The 21,701-nt window shown below is 58.7% G+C and overlaps 1 long non-coding RNA gene across 1 annotated transcript in view; it reads right to left on the minus strand.

Moving 5' to 3' along the window:
• Positions 1-21,701, minus strand: part of LOC310882734 — a 54,239-nt gene that overhangs the window by 13,672 nt on the left and 18,866 nt on the right. The gene's annotated exons all lie outside the window — the stretch shown is intronic.

Here is a 21,701-nt window from a genome sequence, read left to right on the forward strand (position 1 = left end):
TCTTGGAATCCTAGTTGGGAGTGGTTGGCCACATGAGATGTACAGGATTTTTACCTGTGATTTAGTCTTGACAAGGCTATGTAATTGGTTTACTAACGTCTCATAAGAAAGAAGCATGAGCGGTTAATGCAGTTGGCTTGAAACCCATCCCCAGTGGTGCCAGTGCACTCTCTGGACTCACTGCACTGCATGTCCAGTGGTGCCAGTGCACTCTCTGCACTCACTGCACTGCATCCCCAGTGGTGCCAGTGCACTCACTGGACTCACTGCAGTGCATTCCCTCTGGTGCCAGTGCACTCTGTGGACTCACTGCAGTGCATCCCTAGTGGTGCCATTGCACTCTCTGGACTCACTGCACTGCATCCCCAGTGGTGCCAGTGCACTCTCTGGACTCACTGCACTACATCCCCAGTGGTGCCAGAGCACTCTCTGGACTCACTGCACTGCATCCTCTGTGCTGCCAGTGCACTCTCTGGACTCACTGCAGTGCATCCCCAGTGGTGCCAGTGCACTCTCTGGACTCACTGCACTGCAGACCCAGTGGTGCCAGTGCACTCTCTGGACTCACTGCACTGCATCCCCAGTGGTGCCAATGCACTCTCTGGACTCACTGCACTGCATCCCCAGTGGTGCCAGTGCACTCTCTGGACTCACTGAAGTGCATCCCCAGTGGTGCCAGTGCACTCTCTGGAGTCACAGCACTGCATCCCCAGTGGTGCTAGTGCACTCTGTGGACTCACTGCAGTGCATCCCCAGTGGTGCCAGTGCACTCTCTGGACTCACTGAAGGGCATTCTCAGTGGTGCCAGTGCACGCTCTGGACTCACTGCACTGCATCCCCAGTGGTGCCAGTACACTCACTGGACTGACTGCACTGCATTCCCAGTGGTGCCAGGGCACTCTCTGGACTCACCTCACCGCATCCCCAGTGGTGCCAGTGCACTCTCTGGAGTAACTGCAGTGCATCACCAGTGGTGCCAGTGCACTCTCTGGACTCACTGCACTGCATTCCCAGTGGTGCCAGTGCACTCTCTGGACTCACTGCACTGCATCCCCAGTGGTGCCAGAGCACTCTCTGGACTCACTGCAGTCCATCACCAGTGGTGCCAGTGCACTCTCTGGACTCACTGCACTGCATCCCCAGTGGTGCCAGTGCACTCTCTGGACTCACTGCACTGCATCCCCAGTGGTGCCAGTGCACTCTCTGGACTCCCGGCACCGCATCCCCAGTGGTGCCAGTGCACTCTCTGGGCTCACTGCAGTGCATCCCCAGTGGTGCCAGTGCACTCTCTTGACTCACTGCACTGCATCCCCAGTGGTGCCAGTGCACTCACTGGATTCACTGCACTGCATCCCCAGTGGTGCTAGTGCACTCTCTGGACTCACTGCAGTGCATCCCCAGTGGTACCAGTGCACTCTCTGGACTCACTGAAGTGCATTCTCAGTGGTGCCAGTGCACTCTGTGGACTCACTGCAGTGCATCCCCAGTGGTGCCAGTGCGCTCTCTGGACTCACTGCAGTGCATCCCCAGTGGTGCCAGTGCGCTCTCTGGACTCACTGCACTGCATCCCCAGTGGTGCCACTGCACTCTCTGGACTCACTGCACTGCATCCCCAGTGGTGCCAGTGCACTCTCTGGACTCACTGCAGTGCATCCCCACTGGTGCCAGTGCACTCTCTGGACTCACTGCACTGCATCCCCAGTGGTACCAGTGCACTCTGTGGACTCACTGCAGTGCATCCCCAGTGGTGCCAGTGCACTCTCTGGACTCACTGCACTGCATCCCCAGTGGTGCCAATGCACTCTCTGGACTCACTGCAGTGCATCCCCAGTGGTGCCAGTGCACTCTCTGGACTCACTGCACTGCATCCCAAGTGGTGCCAGTGCACTCTCTGGAGTCACTGCACTGCATCCCCAGTGGTGGCAGTGCACTCTCTGGACTCACTGCACTGCATCCCCAGTGGTGCCAGTGCACTCTGTGGACTCACTGCACTGCATCCCCAGTGGTGCCAGTGCTATCCCTGGACTCACTGTAGTGCATCCCCAGTGGTGCCAGTGCACTCTCTGGACTCACTGCAGTGCGTCCCAATGGTGCCAGTGCACTCTCTGGACTCACTGCACTGCATCCCCAGTGGTGCCAGTGCACTCACTGGACTCACTGCGCTGCATCCCCAGTGGTGCCAGTGCACTCTCTGGGCTCACTGCAGGGCATCCCCAGTGGTGCCAGAGCACTCTCTGGACTCACTGCACTGCATCCCCAGTGGTGCCAGTGCTATCCCTGGACTCACTGTAGTGCATCCCCAGTGGTGCAGGTGCACTCTCTGGACTCACTGCAGGGCATCCCCAGTGGTTCCAGTGCACTCTCTGGACTCACTGAAGTGCATCCCCAGTGCACTCTCTGGACTCACTGCAGTGCATTCCCGGTGGTGCCAGTGCACTCTCTGGACTCACTGCAGTGCATCCCCAGTGGTGCTAGTGCACTCTGGACTCACTGCAGTGCATCCCCAGTGGTGACAGTGCACTCTCTGGACTCACTGCACTGCATCCCCAGTGGTGCCAGTGCACTCTCTGGACTCACTGAAGTGCATCCCCCGTGGTGCCAGTGCGATCTCTGGACTCACTGCACTGCATTCCCAGTGGTGCCAGTGCACACTCTGGACTCACTGCACTGCATCCCCACTGGTGCCAGTGCACTCTCTGGACTAACTGCAGTGCATCCCCAGTGTTGCCAGTGCACTCTCTGGACTCACTGCACTGCATCCACAGTGGTGCCAGTGCACTCTCTGGACTCACTGCAGTGCATCACCAGTGGTGCCAGTACACTCTCTGGACACACTGAAGTGCATTCTCAGTGGTGCCAGTGCACTCTCTGGACTCACTGCGCTGCATCCCCAGTGGTGCCTGTACACTCACTGGACTCACTGCACTGCATCCCCAGTGGTGCCAGTGCAGTCTCTGCACTCACTGAAGTGCATCTCCAGTGGTGCCAGTGAACTCTCTGGACTCACTGCAGTGCATCCCCAGTGGTGCCAGTGCACTCTCTGGACTCACTGCACTGCATCCCCAGTGGTGCCAGTGCACTCTCTGGACTCACTGCACTGCATCCCCAGTTGTGCCAGTGCACTCTCTGGACTCACTGTACTGCATCCCCAGTGGTGCCAGTGCACTCTCTGGACTCACTGCGCTGCATCCCCAGTGGTGCCAATGCACTCTCTGGACTCACTGCTGTGCATCCCCAGTGGTGCCAGTGCACTCTCTGGACTCACTGAAGTGCATTCTCAGTGGTGCAAGTGCACTCTCTGGACTCACTGCACTGCATCCCCAGTGGTGCCAGTGCACTCTCTGGACTCACTGCACTGCATCCCCAGTGGTGCCAGTGCACTCTCTGGACTCACTGTACTGCATCCCCAGTGGTGCCAGTGCACTCTCTGGACTCACTGCACTGCATCCCCAGTGGTGCCAATGCACTCTCTGGACTCACTGCTGTGCATCCCCAGTGGTGCCAGTGCGCTCTCTGGACTCACTGAAGTGCATCCCCAGTGGTGCCAGTGCACTCTCTGGACTCACTGATGTGCATCCCCCTTGGTGCCTGTGCACTCTCTGGAGTAACTGCAGGCCATCCCCAGCGGTGCCAAAGCACTCTCTGGACTCCCGGCACCGCATCCCCAGTGGTGCCAGTGCACTCTCTGGGCTCACTGCACTGCATCCCCAGTGGTGCCAGTGCACTCTCTGGAGTCACTGCACTGCATCCCCAGTGGTGCCAATGCACTCTCTGGACTTCCGGCACCGCATCCCCAGTGGAGCCAGTGCACTCTCTGGACTCGCGGCACTGCATCCCCAGTGTTTCCAGTGCACTCTCTCGAGTCACTGCACTACATCCCCAGTTGTGCCAGTGCACTCACTGGACTCACTGTACTGCATCATCAGTGATGCCAGTGCACTCTCTGGACTCACTGAATTGCATCCCCAGTGCACTCTCTGGACTCACTGCAGTGCATTCCCGGTGGTGCCAGTGCACTCTCTGGACTCACTGCAGTGCATCCCCAGTGGTGCTAGTGCACTCTGGACTCACTGCAGTGCATCCCCAGTGGTGACAGTGCACTCTCTGGACTCACTGCACTGCATCCCCAGTGGTGCCAGTGCACTCTCTGGACTCACTGCAGTGCATTCCCCATTGCTGCCAGTGCACTCTCTGGACTCACTGCAGTGCATCCCCAGTGGTGCTAGTGCACTCTGGACTCACTGCAGTGCATCCCCAGTGGTGCCAGTGCACTCTCTGGACTCACTGTACTGCATCCCCAGTGGTGCCAGTGCACTCTCTGGACTCACCGCACTGCACCCTGAGTGGTGCCAGTGCACTCTCTGGACTCACTGCACCGCATCCCCACTGGTGCCAGTGCACTCTCTGGAGTCACTGCGCTGCATCCCCAGTGGTGCCAAAGCACTCTCTGGACTCCCGCCACCGCATCCCCAGTGGTTCCAGTGCACTCTCTGGACTCACTGCACCGCATCGCCAGTGGTGCCAGTGCACTCTCTGGAGTGACTGCAGTGCATTCCCAGTGGTGCCAGTGCACTCTCTGGACTCACTGCACTGCATCCCCAGTGCTGCCTGTGCACTCTCTGGACTCACTGCAGGGCATCCCCGGTGGAGCCAGTGTACTCTCAGGACTCACTGCAGTGCATCCCCAGTGGTGCCAGTGCACTCTCTGGACTCACTGCACTGCATCCCCAGTGGTGCCAGTGCACTCTCTGGACTGACTGCACTGCACCCCAGTGGTGCCAGTGCACTCTCTGGCGTCACTGCACTGCATCCCCCGTGGTGCAAGTGCACTCTCTGGACTCACTGGAGTGCATCACCTGTGGTGCCAGTGCACTCTCTGGACTCACTGCAGTGCATTCCCGGTGGTGCCAGTGCACTCTCTGGACTCACTGCAGTGCATCCCCAGTGGTGCTAGTGCACTCTGGACTCACTGCAGTGCATCCCCAGTGGTGCCAGTGCACTCTCTGGACTCATTGTACTGCATCCCCAGTGGTGCCAGTGCACTCTCTGGACTCACCGCACTGCACCCTGAGTGGTGCCAGTGCACTCTCTGGACTCACTGCAGTGCATTCCCGGTGGTGCCAGTGCACTCTCTGGACTCACTGCAGTGCATCCCCAGTGGTGCTAGTGCACTCTGGACTCACTGCAGTGCATCCCCAGTGGTGCCAGTGCACTCTCTAGACTCACTGCACTGAATCCCCAGTGGTGCCAGTGTACTCTCTGGACTCACTGTACTGCATCCCCAGTGGTGCCAGTGCACTCTCTGGACTCACCGCACTGCACCCCCAGTGGTGCCAGTGTACTCTCTGGACTCACTGCACCGCATCCCCAGTGGTGCCAGTGCACTCTCTAGAGTCACTGCGCTGCATCCCCAGTGGTGCCAGTGCACTCTCTGGACTCCCGCCACCGCATCCCCAGTGGTTCCAGTGCACTCTCTGGACTCACTGCACTGCATCCCCAGTGGTGCCAGTGCACTCTCTGGTCTCACTGCACCGCATACCCAGTGGTGCCAGTGCACTCTCTGGAGTGACTGCAGTGCATCCCCAGTGGTGCCAGTGCACTCTCTGGACTCGCGTCAATGCATCCCCAGTGGTGCTAATGCACTCTCTGGACTCACTGCACTGCATCCCGAGTGGTGCCAGTGCACTCTCTGGACTCACTGCACTGCATCCCCAGTGGTGCCATTGCACTCTCTGGACTCACTGCAGTGCATCCCTAGTGGTGCCAGTGCACTCTCTGGACTCACTGCACTGCATCCCCAGTGCTGCCAGTGCTCTCTCTGGACTCACTGCACAGCATCCCCAGTGGTGCCAGTGCAGTCTCTACACTCACTGAAGTGCATCTCCAGTGGCGCCAGTGAACTCTCTGGACTCACTGCACTGCATCCCCAGTGGTGCCAGTGCACTCTCTGGACTCACTGCACTGCATCCCTAGTGGTGCCAGGGCACTCTCTGCAGACACTGCAGTGCATCCCCAAAGGTGACAGTGCACTCTCTGGACTCACTGCAGTGCATCCCCAGTGGTGCCAGTGCACTCTCTGGACTCACTGCACTACTCCAGCCGCGGCAGTCGCTCCAGCCGCGGTAGCCCTCCAGCCTCGGCAGCCGCGGCAACCGCGGCAGCCGCTCCAGCCGCGGCAGCCGCTCCGTCCGCGGCATACGCGGTAGACTCTCCAACCGCGGCAGCCGCTCCAAACGCGGCAGGCGCTCCAACCGCGGCAACCGCTCCAGCCGTGGCAGCCGCTCCACTCGGTAGCGGCTGGAGCGGCTGCCGCGGCTAGAGCGGCTGGAGCGGCTGCCGCGGCTGGAGCTCCTGCCGCGTTTGGAGCGGTTACCGCGGCTGGAGCGGCTGGAGCGGCTGCCGCGGCTGGAGCGGCTGCCGCGGCTGGAGGGGCTAACGCGGCTGGAGAGGCTGACGCGGTTGGAGCGTCTAGAGCGTCTGCCGCGGCTGGAGGGGCTACCGCGGCTGGAGCGGTTGACGCGGCTGGAGCGGAAACCGAGGCTGGAGCGCCACTCTCTGGACTCACTGCACTGCATCACCAGTGGTGCCAGTGCACTCTCTGGACTCACTGCACTGCATCACCAGTGGTGCCAGTGCACTCACTGGACTCACTGCAGTGCATCCCCAGTGGTGCCAGTGCACTCTCTGGACTCACTGCACTGCATCCCCAGTGGCGCTAGTGCACTCTCTGGACTCACTGCAGTGCATCCCCAGTGGTGCCAGTGCACTCTCTGGACACACTGAAGTGCATTTTCAGTGGTGCCAGTGCACTCTCTGGACTCACTGCACTGCATCCCCAGTGGTGCCAGTGCACTCTCTGGACTCACTGCATTGAAGCCCCAGTGGTGCAGGTGCACTCTCTGGACTCACTGCAGTCCATCCCCAGTGGTGCCAGTGCACTCTCTGGACTCACTGCACTGCATCCCCAGTGGTGCCAGTGCACTCTGTGGACTCACTGCAGTGCATCCCCAGTGGTGCCAGTGCGCTCTCTGGACTCACTGCAGGGCATCCCCAGTGGTGCCAGTGCACTCTCTGGACTCACTGCACTGCATCCCCAGTCCTGCCAGTGCACTCTCTTGACTCACTGCACTGCATCCCCAGTGGTGCCAGTGCACTCTCTGGACTCACTGCACTGCATCCCCAGTCCTGCCAGTGCACTCTCTTGACTCACTGCAGTGCATCCCCAGTGGTGCCAGTGCACTCTCTGGACTCACTGAAGTGCATTCTCAGTGGTGCCAGTGCACTCTCTGGACTCACTGCAGTGCATCCCCAGTGGTGCCAGTGCACTCACTGAACTCACTGCACTGCATCCCCAGTGGTGCCAGTGCACTCTCTGGGCTCACTGCAGGGCATCCCCAGTGGTGCCAGTGCACTCTCTGGGCTCACTGTAGTGCATCCCCCGTGGTGCCAGTGCACTCTCTGGACTCACTGCAGTGCATCCCCAGTGGTGCCAGTGCTATCCCTGGACTCACTGCACTGCATCCCCAGTGGTGCCAGTGCACTCTCTGGACTCACTGCAGGGCATCCCCTATGGTGCCAGTGCACTCTCTGGACTCAGTGCACTGCATCCCCAGTGGTGCCAGTGCACTCTCTGGACTCACTGCAGTGCATCCCCAGTAGTGCCATTGCACTCTCTGCACTCACTTCACTGCATCGCCAGTGGTGCCAGTGCACTCTCTGGACTCACTGCACTGCATTCCCAGTGGTGACAGTGAAGTCTTTGGACTCACTGCACTCCATCCCCACTGGTGCCTTTGCACTCCCTGGACTCACTGCACTGCTCCAGCCGCGGCAGCCGCTCCAGCCGCGGTAGTCCTCCAGCCGTGGCAGCCGCTCCACTCGGTAGCGGCTGGAGCGGCTGCCGCGGCTGGAGCGGATGCCGCGGTTGGAGCGGCTGACGCGGCTGGAGCGGCTGGAGCGGCTGCCGCGGCTGGAGCGGCTGGAGCGGCTGCCGCGGCTGGAGCGGCTGGCGCGGCTGCAGGAGCTACCGCGGCTGGAGCGGTTAACGCGGCTGGAGCGGATGCCGAGGCTGGAGCGGATGCCGCGGCTGGTGCGGCTGGAGAGGATGCCGCGGCTGGAGCAGTGCAGTGAGTCCAGAGAGTGCACTGGCACCTTGGGGATGCAGTGCAGTGAGTAAAGAGAGTGCACTGGCACCATTGGGGATGTAGTGCAGTGAGTCCAGAGAGTGCACTGGCACCACTGGGGATGCAGTGCAGTGAGTCCAGAGAGTGCACTGGCACCAATGGGGATGCAGTGCCGTGAGTCCAGAGAATGCACTGGCACCACTGGGGATACGGTGCCGGGAGTCCAGAGAGTGCTTTGGCACCACTGTGGATGCAGTGCAGTGAGTCCACAGACTGCACTGACACCAGTGGGAATGCGGTGCAGTGAGTCCAGAGAGTGCACTGGCACCACTGGAGATGCATTGCAGTGAGTCCAGAGAGTGCAATGGCACCACTGCGGATGCACTGCAGTGAGTCCAGAGAGTGCACTGGCACCACTGGGGATGCAGTGCATTGAGTCCAGAGAGTGCACTGGCACCACTGGGGAAGCAGTGCAGTGAGTCCAGAGAGTGCACTGGCACCACAGGGGATGCAGTGCAGTGAGTCCAGAGAGTGCACTGGCACCACTGGGGATGCAGTGCAGTGAGTCCAGAGAGTGCACTGGCAGCACTGGGGATGCAGTGCAGTGAGTCCAGAGAGTGCACTGGCACCACTGGGGATGCACTGCAGTGAGTCCACAGAGTGCACTGGCACCACTGGGGATGCAGTGCAGTGAGTCCAGAGAGTGCACTGGCACCACTGAGAATGTACTTCAGTGAGTCCAGAGAGTGCACTGGCACCACTGGGGATGCACTGCAGTGAGTCCAGAGAGTGCACTGGCACCACTGGGGATGCACTGCATTGAGTCCAGAGAGTGCACTGGCACCACTGGGGATGCAGTGCAGTGAGTCCAGAGAGTGCACTGGCACCACTGGGGATGCACTGCAGTGAGCCCAGAGAGTGCACTGGCACCACTGGGGATGCACTGCAGTGAGACCAGTGAGTGCACTGGCACCACTGGGGATGCAGTGCAGTGAGTCCAGAGAGTGCAGAGGCACCACTGGTGATGCAGTTTAGTGAGTCCAGAGAGTGCACTGGGTCCACTGGGGTGCAGTGCAGTGAGTCCAGTGAGTGTACTGGCACCACTGGGGATGCAGTGCAGTGAGTCCAGGGAGTGCACTGGCACCACTGAGAATGCACTTCAGTGAGTCCAGAGAGTGCACTGGCACCACTGGGGATGCAGTGCAGTGAGTCCAGAGAGTGCACCGGCACCACTGGGGATGCAGTGCTGTGACTCCAGAGAGTGCACTGGCACCACTGGGGATGCAGTGCAGTGAGTCCAGAGAGTGCACTGGCACCACTGGGAATGCGGTGCCGGGAGTCCAGAGAGTGCTTTGGCACCAGTGGGGATGCACTGCAGTTACTCCAGAGACTGCACTGGCACCACTGGGGATGCAGTGCAGTGAGTCCAGAGAGTGCACTGGCACCACTGGGGATGCACTGCATTGAGTCCAGAGAGTGCACTGTCACCACTGGGGATGCACTGCAGTGAGTCCAGAGAGTGCACTGTCACCACTGGGGATGCAGTGCAGTGAGTCCACAGAGTGCACTGGCACCACTGGGGATGCAGTGCAGTGTGTCCAGAGAGTGCACTGGCACCACTGGGGATGCACTGCAGTGAATCCAGTGAGTGCACTGGCACCACTGGGGATACAGTGCAGTGAGTCCAGAGAGTGCACTGGCACCACGGGGGATGCACTGCAGTGAGTCCAGAGAGTGCACTGGCACCACTGGGGATGCATTGCAGTGAGTCCAGAGAGTGCACTGGCACCACAGATGATGCAGTACAGTGAGTCCAGTGAGTGCACTGGCACCACTGGGGATGTAGTGCAGTGACTCGAGAGAGTGCACTTGCACCACTGGGGATGCAGTGCAGTGAGTCCAGAGAGTGCACTGGCACCACTGGGGATGCACTGCAGTGAGTCCAGAGAGTGCACTGGCACCACTGGGGATGCAGTGCAGTGAGTCCAGAGAGTGCACTGGCACCACTGATGATGCACTGCAGTGAGTCCAGAGATTGCACTGGCACCACTGGGGATGCAGTGCAGTGAGTCCAGAGACTTCACTGGCACCACTGGGAATGCAGAGAAGTGAGTGCAGAGAGTGCACTGGCACCACTGGGGATGCAGTGCAGTGAGTCCAGAGAGTGCACTGGCACCACCTGTGATGCAGTGCAGTGAGTCCAGAGAGTGCACTGGCACCAATGGGGCTGCAGTGCAGTGAGTCCAAAGAGTGCACTGGCACCACTGGGAATGCACTGCAGTGAGTCCAGAGAGTGCACTGGCACCACTGGGGATGCAGTACAGTGAGTCCAGAGAGTGCACTGGCACCACTGGGGATGCACTGCAGTGAGTCCAGAGAGTGCACTGGCACCACTGGGGATGCATTACAGTGAGTCCAGAGATTGCACTGGCACCACTGGGGATGCAGTGCAGTGAGTCCAGAGAGTGCACTGGGACCACTGGGGATGCAGTGCAGTGAGTCCAGAGAGTGCACTGGCACCACTGGGGATGCACTGCAGTGAGTCCAGAGAGTACACTGGCACCAGTGGGGATGCAGTGCAGTGAGTCCAGAGAGTGCACTGGCACCACTGGGGATGCACTGCAGTGAGTCCAGAGAGTGCACTGGCACCATTGGGGATGTGTCCAGTGAGTCCAGTGAGTGCACTGGCACCACTGGGGATGCAGTGCAGTGAGTCCAGAGAGTACACTGGCACCAGTGGGGATGCAGTGCAGTGAGTCCAGAGAGTGCACTGGCACCACTGGGGATGCAGTGCAGTCAGTCCAGTGAGTGCACTGGCACCACTGGGGGTGCAGTACAGTGAGTCCAGAGAGTGCACTGGCACCACTGGGGATGCACTGCTGTGAGTCCAGACAGTGCACTGGCACCACTGGGGATGCCCTGCAGTGAGTCCAGAGAGTGCACTGGCTCCACTGGGGATGCACTGCAGTGAGTCCAGAGAGTGCACTGGCACCACTGGGGATGCAGTGCAGTGAGTCCAGAGAGTGCACCGGCACCACTGGGGATGCAGTGCTGTGACTCCAGAGAGTGCACTGGCACCACTGGGGATGCAGTGCAGTGAGTCCAGAGAGTGCACTGGCACCACTGGGAATGCGGTGCCGGGAGTCCAGAGAGTGCTTTGGCACCAGTGGGGATGCACTGCAGTTACTCCAGAGACTGCACTGGCACCACTGGGGATGCAGTGCAGTGAGTCCAGAGAGTGCACTGGCACCACTGGGGATGCACTGCATTGAGTCCAGAGAGTGCACTGTCACCACTGGGGATGCACTGCAGTGAGTCCAGAGAGTGCACTGTCACCACTGGGGATGCAGTGCAGTGAGTCCACAGAGTGCACTGGCACCACTGGGGATGCAGTGCAGTGTGTCCAGAGAGTGCACTGGCACCACTGGGGATGCACTGCAGTGAATCCAGTGAGTGCACTGGCACCACTGGGGATACAGTGCAGTGAGTCCAGAGAGTGCACTGGCACCACGGGGGATGCACTGCAGTGAGTCCAGAGAGTGCACTGGCACCACTGGGGATGCATTGCAGTGAGTCCAGAGAGTGCACTGGCACCACAGATGATGCAGTACAGTGAGTCCAGTGAGTGCACTGGCACCACTGGGGATGTAGTGCAGTGACTCGAGAGAGTGCACTTGCACCACTGGGGATGCAGTGCAGTGAGTCCAGAGAGTGCACTGGCACCACTGGGGATGCACTGCAGTGAGTCCAGAGAGTGCACTGGCACCACTGGGGATGCAGTGCAGTGAGTCCAGAGAGTGCACTGGCACCACTGATGATGCACTGCAGTGAGTCCAGAGATTGCACTGGCACCACTGGGGATGCAGTGCAGTGAGTCCAGAGACTTCACTGGCACCACTGGGAATGCAGAGAAGTGAGTGCAGAGAGTGCACTGGCACCACTGGGGATGCAGTGCAGTGAGTCCAGAGAGTGCACTGGCACCACCTGTGATGCAGTGCAGTGAGTCCAGAGAGTGCACTGGCACCAATGGGGCTGCAGTGCAGTGAGTCCAAAGAGTGCACTGGCACCACTGGGAATGCACTGCAGTGAGTCCAGAGAGTGCACTGGCACCACTGGGGATGCAGTACAGTGAGTCCAGAGAGTGCACTGGCACCACTGGGGATGCACTGCAGTGAGTCCAGAGAGTGCACTGGCACCACTGGGGATGCACTACAGTGAGTCCAGAGATTGCACTGGCACCACTGGGGATGCAGTGCAGTGAGTCCAGAGAGTGCACTGGGACCACTGGGGATGCAGTGCAGTGAGTCCAGAGAGTGCACTGGCACCACTGGGGATGCACTGCAGTGAGTCCAGAGAGTACACTGGCACCAGTGGGGATGCAGTGCAGTGAGTAAAGAGAGTTCACTGGCACCACTGGGGATGCACTGCAGTGAGTCCAGAGAGTGCACTGGCACCACTGGGGATGTGTCCAGTGAGTCCAGTGAGTGCACTGGCACCACTGGGGATGCAGTGCAGTGAGTCCAGAGAGTACACTGGCACCAGTGGGGATGCAGTGCAGTGAGTCCAGAGAGTGCACTGGCACCACTGGGGATGCAGTGCAGTCAGTCCAGTGAGTGCACTGGCACCACTGGGGGTGCAGTACAGTGAGTCCAGAGAGTGCACTGGCACCACTGGGGATGCACTGCAGTGAGTCCAGACAGTGCACTGGCACGACTGGGGATGCCCTGCAGTGAGTCCAGAGAGTGCACTGGCTCCACTGGGGATGCACTGCAGTGAGTCCAGAGAGTGCACTGGCACCACTGGGGATGCAGTGCAGTGAGTCCAGAGAGTGCACTGGCACCACTGGGGATGCAGTGCAGTGAGTCCAGAGAGTGCACTGTCACCACTGGGGATGCAGTACAGTGAGTCCAGAGAGTGCACTGGCACCACTGGGCATGCAGTGCAGTGAGTCCAGAGAGTGCACTGGCACCACTGGGGTTGCGGTGCTGGGAGTCCAGAGAGTGCTTTGGCACCAGTGGGGATGCAGTGCAGTTACTCCAGAGACTGCACTGGCACCACCGGGGATGCAGTGCAGTGAGTCCAGAGAGTGCACTGGCACCACTGGGGATGCAGTGCAGTGAGTCCAGAGATTGCACTGGCACCACTGGAGATGCATTGCAGTGAGTCCAGAGAGTGCAATGGCACCACTGCGGATGCACTGCAGTGAGTCCAGAGAGTGCACTGGCACCACTGGGGATGCAGTGCAGTGAGTCCAGAGAGTGCACTGGCACCACTGGGGAAGCAGTGCAGTGAGTCCAGAGAGTGCACTGGCACCAATGGGGATGCAGTGCAGTGAGTCCAGAGAGTGCACTGGCACCACTGGGGATGCAGTGCAGTGAGTCCAGAGAGTGCACTGGCAGCACTGGGGATGCAGTGAAGTGAGTCCAGAGAGTGCACTGGCACAACTGGGGATGCAGTTCAGTGAGTCCAGAGAGTGCACTGGCACCACTGGGGATGCAGTGCAGTGAGTCCAGAGAGTGCACTGCCACCACTGAGAATGTACTTCAGTGAGTCCAGAGAGTGCACTGGCACCACTGGGGATGCACTGCAGTGAGTCCAGAGATTGCACTGGCACCACTGGGGTTGCAGTGCTGTGACTCCAGAAAGCGCACAGGCACCACTGGGGATGCAGTGCAGTGAGTCCAGAGAGTGCACTGGCACCACTGGGGATGCACTGCAGTGAGCCCAGAGAGTGCACTGGAACCACTGGGGATGCACTGCAGTGAGACCAGTGAGTGCACTGGCACCACTGGGGATGCAGTGCAGTGGGTCCAGAGAGTGCAGAGGCACCACTGGTGATGCAGTTTAGTGAGTCCAGAGAGTGCACTGGGTCCACTGGGGATGCAGTGCAGTGAGTCCAGTGAGTGTACTGGCACCACTGGGGATGCAGTGCAGTGAGTCCAGAGAGTGCACTGGCACCACTGAGAATGCACTTCAGTGAGTCCAGAGAGTGCACTGGCACCACTGGGGATGCAGTGCAGTGAGTCCAGAGAGTGCTTTGGCACCAGTGGGGATGCACTGCAGTTACTCCAGAGACTGCACTGGCACCACTGGGGATGCAGTGCAGTGAGTCCAGAGAGTGCACTGGCACCACTGGGGATGCACTGCATTGAGTCCAGAGAGTGCACTGTCACCACTGGGGATGCACTGCAGTGAGTCCAGAGAGTGCACTGTCACCACTGGGGATGCAGTGCAGTGAGTCCACAGAGTGCACTGGCACCACTGGGGATGCAGTGCAGTGTGTCCAGAGAGTGCACTGGCACCACTGGGGATGCACTGCAGTGAATCCAGTGAGTGCACTGGCACCACTGGGGATACAGTGCAGTGAGTACAGAGAGTGCACTGGCACCACGGGGGATGCACTGCAGTGAGTCCAGAGAGTGCACTGGCACCACTGGGGATGCATTGCAGTGAGTCCAGAGAGTGCACTGGCACCACAGATGATGCAGTACAGTGAGTCCAGTGAGTGCACTGGCACCACTGGGGATGTAGTGCAGTGACTCGAGAGAGTGCACTTGCACCACTGGGGATGCAGTGCAGTGAGTCCAGAGAGTGCACTGGCACCACTGGGGATGCACTGCAGTGAGTCCAGAGAGTGCACTGGCACCACTGGGGATGCAGTGCAGTGAGTCCAGAGAGTGCACTGGCACCACTGATGATGCACTGCAGTGAGTCCAGAGATTGCACTGGCACCACTGGGGATGCAGTGCAGTGAGTCCAGAGACTTCACTGGCACCACTGGGAATGCAGAGAAGTGAGTGCAGAGAGTGCACTGGCACCACTGGGGATGCAGTGCAGTGAGTCCAGAGAGTGCACTGGCACCAACTGTGATGCAGTGCAGTGAGTCCAGAGAGTGCACTGGCACCAATGGGGCTGCAGTGCAGTGAGTCCAAAGAGTGCACTGGCACCACTGGGAATGCACTGCAGTGAGTCCAGAGAGTGCACTGGCACCACTGGGGATGCAGTACAGTGAGTCCAGAGAGTGCACTGGCACCACTGGGGATGCACTGCAGTGAGTCCAGAGAGTGCACTGGCACCACTGGGGATGCACTACAGTGAGTCCAGAGATTGCACTGGCACCACTGGGGATGCAGTGCAGTGAGTCCAGAGAGTGCACTGGGACCACTGGGGATGCAGTGCAGTGAGTCCAGAGAGTGCACTGGCACCACTGGGGATGCACTGCAGTGAGTCCAGAGAGTACACTGGCACCAGTGGGGATGCAGTGCAGTGAGTCCAGAGAGTGCACTGGCACCACTGGGGATGCACTGCAGTGAGTCCAGAGAGTGCACTGGCACCACTGGGGATGTGTCCAGTGAGTCCAGTGAGTGCACTGGCACCACTGGGGATGCAGTGCAGTGAGTCCAGAGAGTACACTGGCACCACTGGGGATGCAGTGCAGTCAGTCCAGTGAGTGCACTGGCACCACTGGGGGTGCAGTACAGTGAGTCCAGAGAGTGCACTGGCACCACTGGGGATGCACTGCAGTGAGTCAAGAGAGTGCACTGGCACCACTGGGGATGCACTGCAGTGAGTCCAGAGAGTGCACTGGCACCACTGGGGCTTCAGTGCAGTGAGTCCAGAGAGTGCACTGGCACCACTGGGGATGCAGTGCAGTGAGTCCGGAGAGTGCACTGGCACCACTGGGGATGCACTGCAGTGAGTCCAGAGAGTGCACTGTCACCACTGGGGATGCAGTACAGTTAGTCCACAGAGTGCACTCGCACCAGTGGGTATGCAGTACAGTGAGTCCAGAGAGTGCACTGGCACCACTGGGCATGCAGTGCAGTGAGTCCAGAGAGTGCACTGGCACCACTGGGGATGCGGTGCTGGGAGTCCAGAGAGTGCTTTGGCACCAGTGGGGATGCAGTGCAGTGAGTCCAGAGATTGCACTGGCACCACTGGGGATGCAGTGCTGTGACTCCAGAGAGCGCACTGGCACCACTGGGGATGCAGTGCAGTGAGTCCAGAGAGTGCACTGGCACCACTGGGGATGCACTGCAGTGAGCCCAGAGAGTGCACTGGCACCACTGGGGATGCACTGCAGTGAGTCCAGAGAGTGCACTGGCACAAATGGGGATGCAGTGCAGTGAGTCCAGAGAGTGCACTGGCACCAGTGGGGATGCACTGCAGTGAGTCCAGAGAGTGCACTGGCACCACTGGGGATGCAGTGCAGTGAGTCCAGAGAGTGCACTGGCACCACTGGGGAAGCAGTGCAGTGAGTCCAGAGAGTGCAGTGGCACCACTAGGGATGCAGTGCAGTGAGTCCAGAGAGTGCACTGGCACCACTGGGGATGCAGTGCAGTGAGTCCAGAGAGTGCACTGGCACCACTGGGGATGCAGTTCAGTGAGTCCAGAGAGTGCACTGGCACCACTGGGGATGCAGTGCAGTGAGTCCAGAGAGTGCACTGGCACCACTGGGGATGCACTTCAGTGACTCCAGAGAGTGCACTGGCACCACTGGGGATGCACCTCAGTGAGTCCAGAGAGTGCACTGGCACCACTGGTGATGCACTGCAGTGAGTCCAGAGAGTGCACTGGCACCACTGGGGATGCAGTGCAGTGAGTCCAGAGAGTGCACTGGCACCACTGGGGATGCAGTGCAGTGAGTGCAGAGAGTGCACTGGCAACAGAGGGAATGCACTGCAGTGAGTCCAGTGAGTGCACTGGCACTACTGTGGATGCACTGCAGTGAGTCCAGAGAGTGCACTGGCAGCACTGGGGATGCAGTGCAGTGAGTCCAGAGAGTGCACTGGCACCACTGGGGATGCACTGCAGTGAGTCCAGAGAGTGCACTGGCACCACTGGGGATGCACTGCAGTGAGTCCAGAGAGTACACTGTCACCACTGGGGATGCAGTACAGTGAGTCCAGAGAGTGCACTGGTACCAGTGGGGATGCAGTACAGTGAGTCCAGAGAGTGCACTGGCACCACTGGGGATGCAGTGCAGTGAGTCCAGAGAGTGCACTGGCACCACTGGGGATGCACTTCAGTGACTCCAGAGAGTGCACTGGCACCACTGGGGATGCAGTGCAGTGAGTCCAGAGAGTGCACTGGCACCACTTGGGATGCACTGCAATGAGTCCAGAGAGTGCACTGGCACCACTGGGGATGCAGTACAGTGAGTCCAGAGAGTGCACTGGCACCACTGGGGATGCACTGCAGTGAGTCCAGAGAGTGCACTGGCACCACTCTGGATGCACTACAGTGAGTCCAGAGATTGCACTGGCAGCACTGGGGATGCAGTGCACTGAGTCCAGAGAGTACACTGGCACCACTGGGGATGCAGTGCAGTGAGTCCAGAGAGTGCACTGGCACCACTGGGGATGCAGTCCAGTGAGTGCACTGGCAACACTGGGGATGCAGTGCAGTGACTGCAGAGAGTACACTGGCACCACCGGGGATTCACTGCAGTGAGTCCAGAGAGTGCACTGGCACCACCTGTGATGCAGTGCAGTGAGTCCAGTGAGTGCACTGGCACCACTGGGGATGCAGTGCTGTGACTCCAGAGAGCGCACTGGCACCACTGGGGATGCAGTGCAGTGAGTCCAGTGAGTGCACTGGCACCACTGGGGGTGCAGTACAGTGAGTCCAGAGAGTGCACTGACACCACTGGGGATGCACTGCAGTGAGTCCAGACAGTGCACTGGCACCACTGTGGAAGCAGTGCAGTGAGTCCAGAGACTGCACTGGCACCACTGGGGATGCACTGCAGTGAGACCAGAGAGTGCACTGGCACCACTGGGGATGCACTGCAGTGAGTCCAGAGAGTGCACTGGCACCACTGGGGATGCATTGCAGTTAGTCCAGAGAGTGCACTGTCACCACTGGGGATGCAGTACAGTGAGTCCACATAGTGCACTGGCACCAGTGGGGCTGCAGTACAGTGAGTCCAGAGAGTGCACTGGCACCACTGGACGTGCAGTGAGTCCAGAGAGTGCACTGGCACCACTGGGGATGCACTTCAGTGACTCCACAGAGTGCACTTTCACCACTGGGGATGCAGTGCAGTGAGTCCAAAGACTTCACTGGCACCACTGGGGATGCAGTGTAGTGAGTCCAGAGAGTGCTCTGGCACCACTGGGGATGCACTGCAGTGAGTCCAGAGAGTGCACTGGCACCACTGGGGATGCACTACAGTGAGTCCAGAGAGTGCACTGGTACCACTGGGCATGCAGTGCAGTGAGTCCAGTGAGTGTACTGGCACCACTGGGGATGCACTTCAGTGAGCCCAGAGAGTGCACTGGCACCACTGAGAATGCACTTCAGTGAGTCCAGAGAGTGCACTGGCACCACTGGGGATGCACTGCAGTGAGTCCAGAGACTGCACTAGCACCACTGGGGATGCAGTGCAGTGAATCCTGTGAGTACACTGGCACCACTGGGGATGCAGTGCAGTGAGTCCAGAGAGCTCACTGGCACCACTGGGGATGCAGTGCAGTGAGTCCAGAGAGTGCACTGGCACCACTGGAGATGCAGTACAGTGAGTCCAGTGAATGCACTGGAACCACTGGGGATGCAGTACAGTGAGTCCAGAGAGTGCACTGGCACCACTGGTGATGCAGTACAGTGAGTCCAGTGAGTGCACTGGTACCACTGGGCCTGCAGTGCAGTGAGTCCAGAGAGTACACTGGCACCACCGATGATGCAGTACAGTGAGTCCAGTGAAGTGCACTGGCACTACTGGGGATGTAGTGCAGTGACTCGAGAGAGTGCACTGGCACCACTGGGGATGCAGTGCAGTGAGTCCAGAGAGTGCTCTGGCAGCAGTGGGGATGCAGTGCAGTGAGTCCAGAGAGTGCACTGGCACCACTGGGGATGCAGTGCAGTGAGTCCAGAGACTTCACTGGCAACACTGGGAATGCAGTGCAGTGAGTGCAGAGAGTGCACTGGCACCACTGGGGTTGCAGTGCAGTGAGTCCAGAGAGTGCACTGGCGCCACTGGGGATGCACTGCAGTGAGTCCAGAGAGTGCACTGGCACCACTGGGGATGCACTGCAGTGAGTCCAGAGAGTGCACTGGCACCACTGGGGATGCAGTACAGTGAGTCCAGAGAGTGCACTGGCAGCACTGGGGATGCAGTGCAGTGAGTCCAGAGAGTGCACTGGCACCACTGGGGATGCACTGCAGTTAGTCCAGAGAGTGCACTGTCACCACTGGGGATGCAGTACAGTGAGTCCACATAGTGCACTGGCACCAGTGGGGATGCAGTACAGTGACTTCAGAGAGTGAACTGGCACCACTGGACATGCAGTGCAGTGAGTCCAGAGAGTGCACTGGCACCACTGGGGATGCACTTCAGTGACTCCACAGAGTGCACTGGCACCACTGGGGATGCAGTGCAGTGAGTCCAAAGACTTCACTGGCACCACTGGGGATGCAGTGCAGTGAGTCCAGAGAGTGCACTGGCACCACTGGGGATGCACTGCAGTGAGTCCAGAGAGTGCACTAGCACCACTGGGGATGCAGTGCAGTGAATCCTGTTAGTACACTGGCACCACTGGGGATGCAGTGCAGTGAGTCCAGAGAGCTCACTGGCACCACTGGGGATGCAGTGCAGTGAGTCCAGAGAGTGCACTGGCACCACTGGTGATGCAGTACAGTGAGTCCAGTGAATGCACTGGAACCACTGGGGATGCAGTGCAGTGAGTCCAGAGAGTGCACTGGCAGCACTGGTGATGCAGTACAGTGAGTCCAGTGAGTGCACTGGCACCACTGGGTCTGCAGTGCAGTGAGTCCAGAGAGTGCACTGGCACCACTGGGGATGCAGTGTAGTGAGTCCAGAGAGTGCACTGGCACCAACGATGATGCAGTACAGTGAGTCCAGAGAGTGCAATGGCACCACTGGGGATGTAGTGCAGTGAGTCCAGAGAGTGCACTGGCACCACTGGGGATGCAGTGCAGTGAGTCCAGAGAGTACACTGGCACCACTGGTGATGCAGTGCAGTGAGTCCAGCGAGTGCACTGGCACCACTGGGGATGCAGTGCTGTGACTCCAGAGAGCGCACTGGCACCACTGGGGATGCAGTGCAGTGAGTGCAGAGAGTGCACTGGCACCACTGGGGATGCACTTCAGTGAGTTCAGAGAGTGCACTGGCACCACTGGGGATGGGTTTCAAGCCAACTGCATTAACCGCTCATGCTTCTTTCTTATGAGACGTTAGTAAACCAATTACATAGCCTTGTCAAGACTAAATCACAGGTAAAAATCCTGTACATCTCATGTGGCCAACCACTCCCAACTAGGATTCCAAGAACCAGGAGGTTCGGTGAAAATAGGGCTAGTGCTATTAGAGGGGTGATTATTAGGGTAAGCCCTAAGCTGTCTTTAATGGAGAAGTATGGGTGGAATGGGATTTTGTCGCAGTCTGATACGATTCCTAGTGGGTTATTTGAGCCTGATTCGTGTAGGAAGGTTAGGTGGACTAGGGTGATTCCTGCAATTAGGAAGGGCAGTAGGAAGTGGATGGCGAAGAATCGGGTTAAGGTTGGATTGTCTACTGAGAATCCTCCTCAGGCTCATTCTACTAGAGTTTGCCCAATGTACGGGATGGCTGAGAATAGGTTGGTGATTACGGTGGCCCCTCAGAATGACATTTGTCCTCATGGTAGGACATACCCTACGAAGGCAGTTGCTATTAGGGTGAGTAGGAGGATTACTCCTGTGTTTCAGGTTTCTTTGTATAGGTAGGAGCCGTAGTAGAGGCCTCGTCCGATGTGTAAGTAGATGCAGATAAAGAAGAGCGAAGCACCGTTGGCGTGGAGGTTGCGGATGAGCCATCCGTACTGGACGTCTCGGCATGTGTGAGCTACTGAGGAGAAGGCGAGTGAAGTGTCTGCGGTGTAGTGTATGGCTAGTAGCAGGCCTGTTAGGATTTGTGTGGCTAAGCAGATGGCTAGAAGGGAGCCGAAGTTTCATCAGGCAGAGATGTTGGAGGGGGCGGGTAGGTCGATTAGGGAGTTGTTGATTATTTTTAGTAGGGGATGGGATTTGCGGATGTTAGGGGCCATTAGTGAGTCTGTGTGTTATTAGGATTATTACCAGGATGGAGAGGGCGAAGGATCCTAGGTAGGCCTTAATTAGCCCTGTGTGTATTGAGGTTGCGGCTTTGCTTGCGGCTACTTGTAGTTCAGCAAGGCCCTCTGGCCCTATTTTTTTGAGTCAGGAGAGGTCGATCAAGTGTAGGGCAATGTTTTGTCCCTTTTCTAGTAGGTTTTTGGAGAAGAATCGGTGTACTAGGGGGTTGAAGTACCCTAATGCAGAGGAGAAGTTTATGAGGGGGTTTGGTTTGGGGTGAGTGAGGGTGTGTGTTATGTTCGATAGTTCTAGGGCTAGGATGATTCCTAGGATTGTTATGAGGATGGCAGCAGTTTTGGTGATAAGGGGTATGGTTATTGGGGGGGTTTTGGTTGGTGTGATGAAAGAGGTAATGATTATTCCTGCTGTAATGCTGCCTAGGGCGAGTCGGGTTAGGGGGGCGGTGATTAGTGGGTTGTTTTCGTTTATTGATACTATTGGGGGGATTCGGGTTTGTCCAGCTT

The sequence above is a fragment of the Anser anser genome (assembly GCF_964211835.1).
Source record: "Anser anser genome assembly, chromosome: 16".
Taxonomy (NCBI): domain Eukaryota; kingdom Metazoa; phylum Chordata; class Aves; order Anseriformes; family Anatidae; genus Anser; species Anser anser.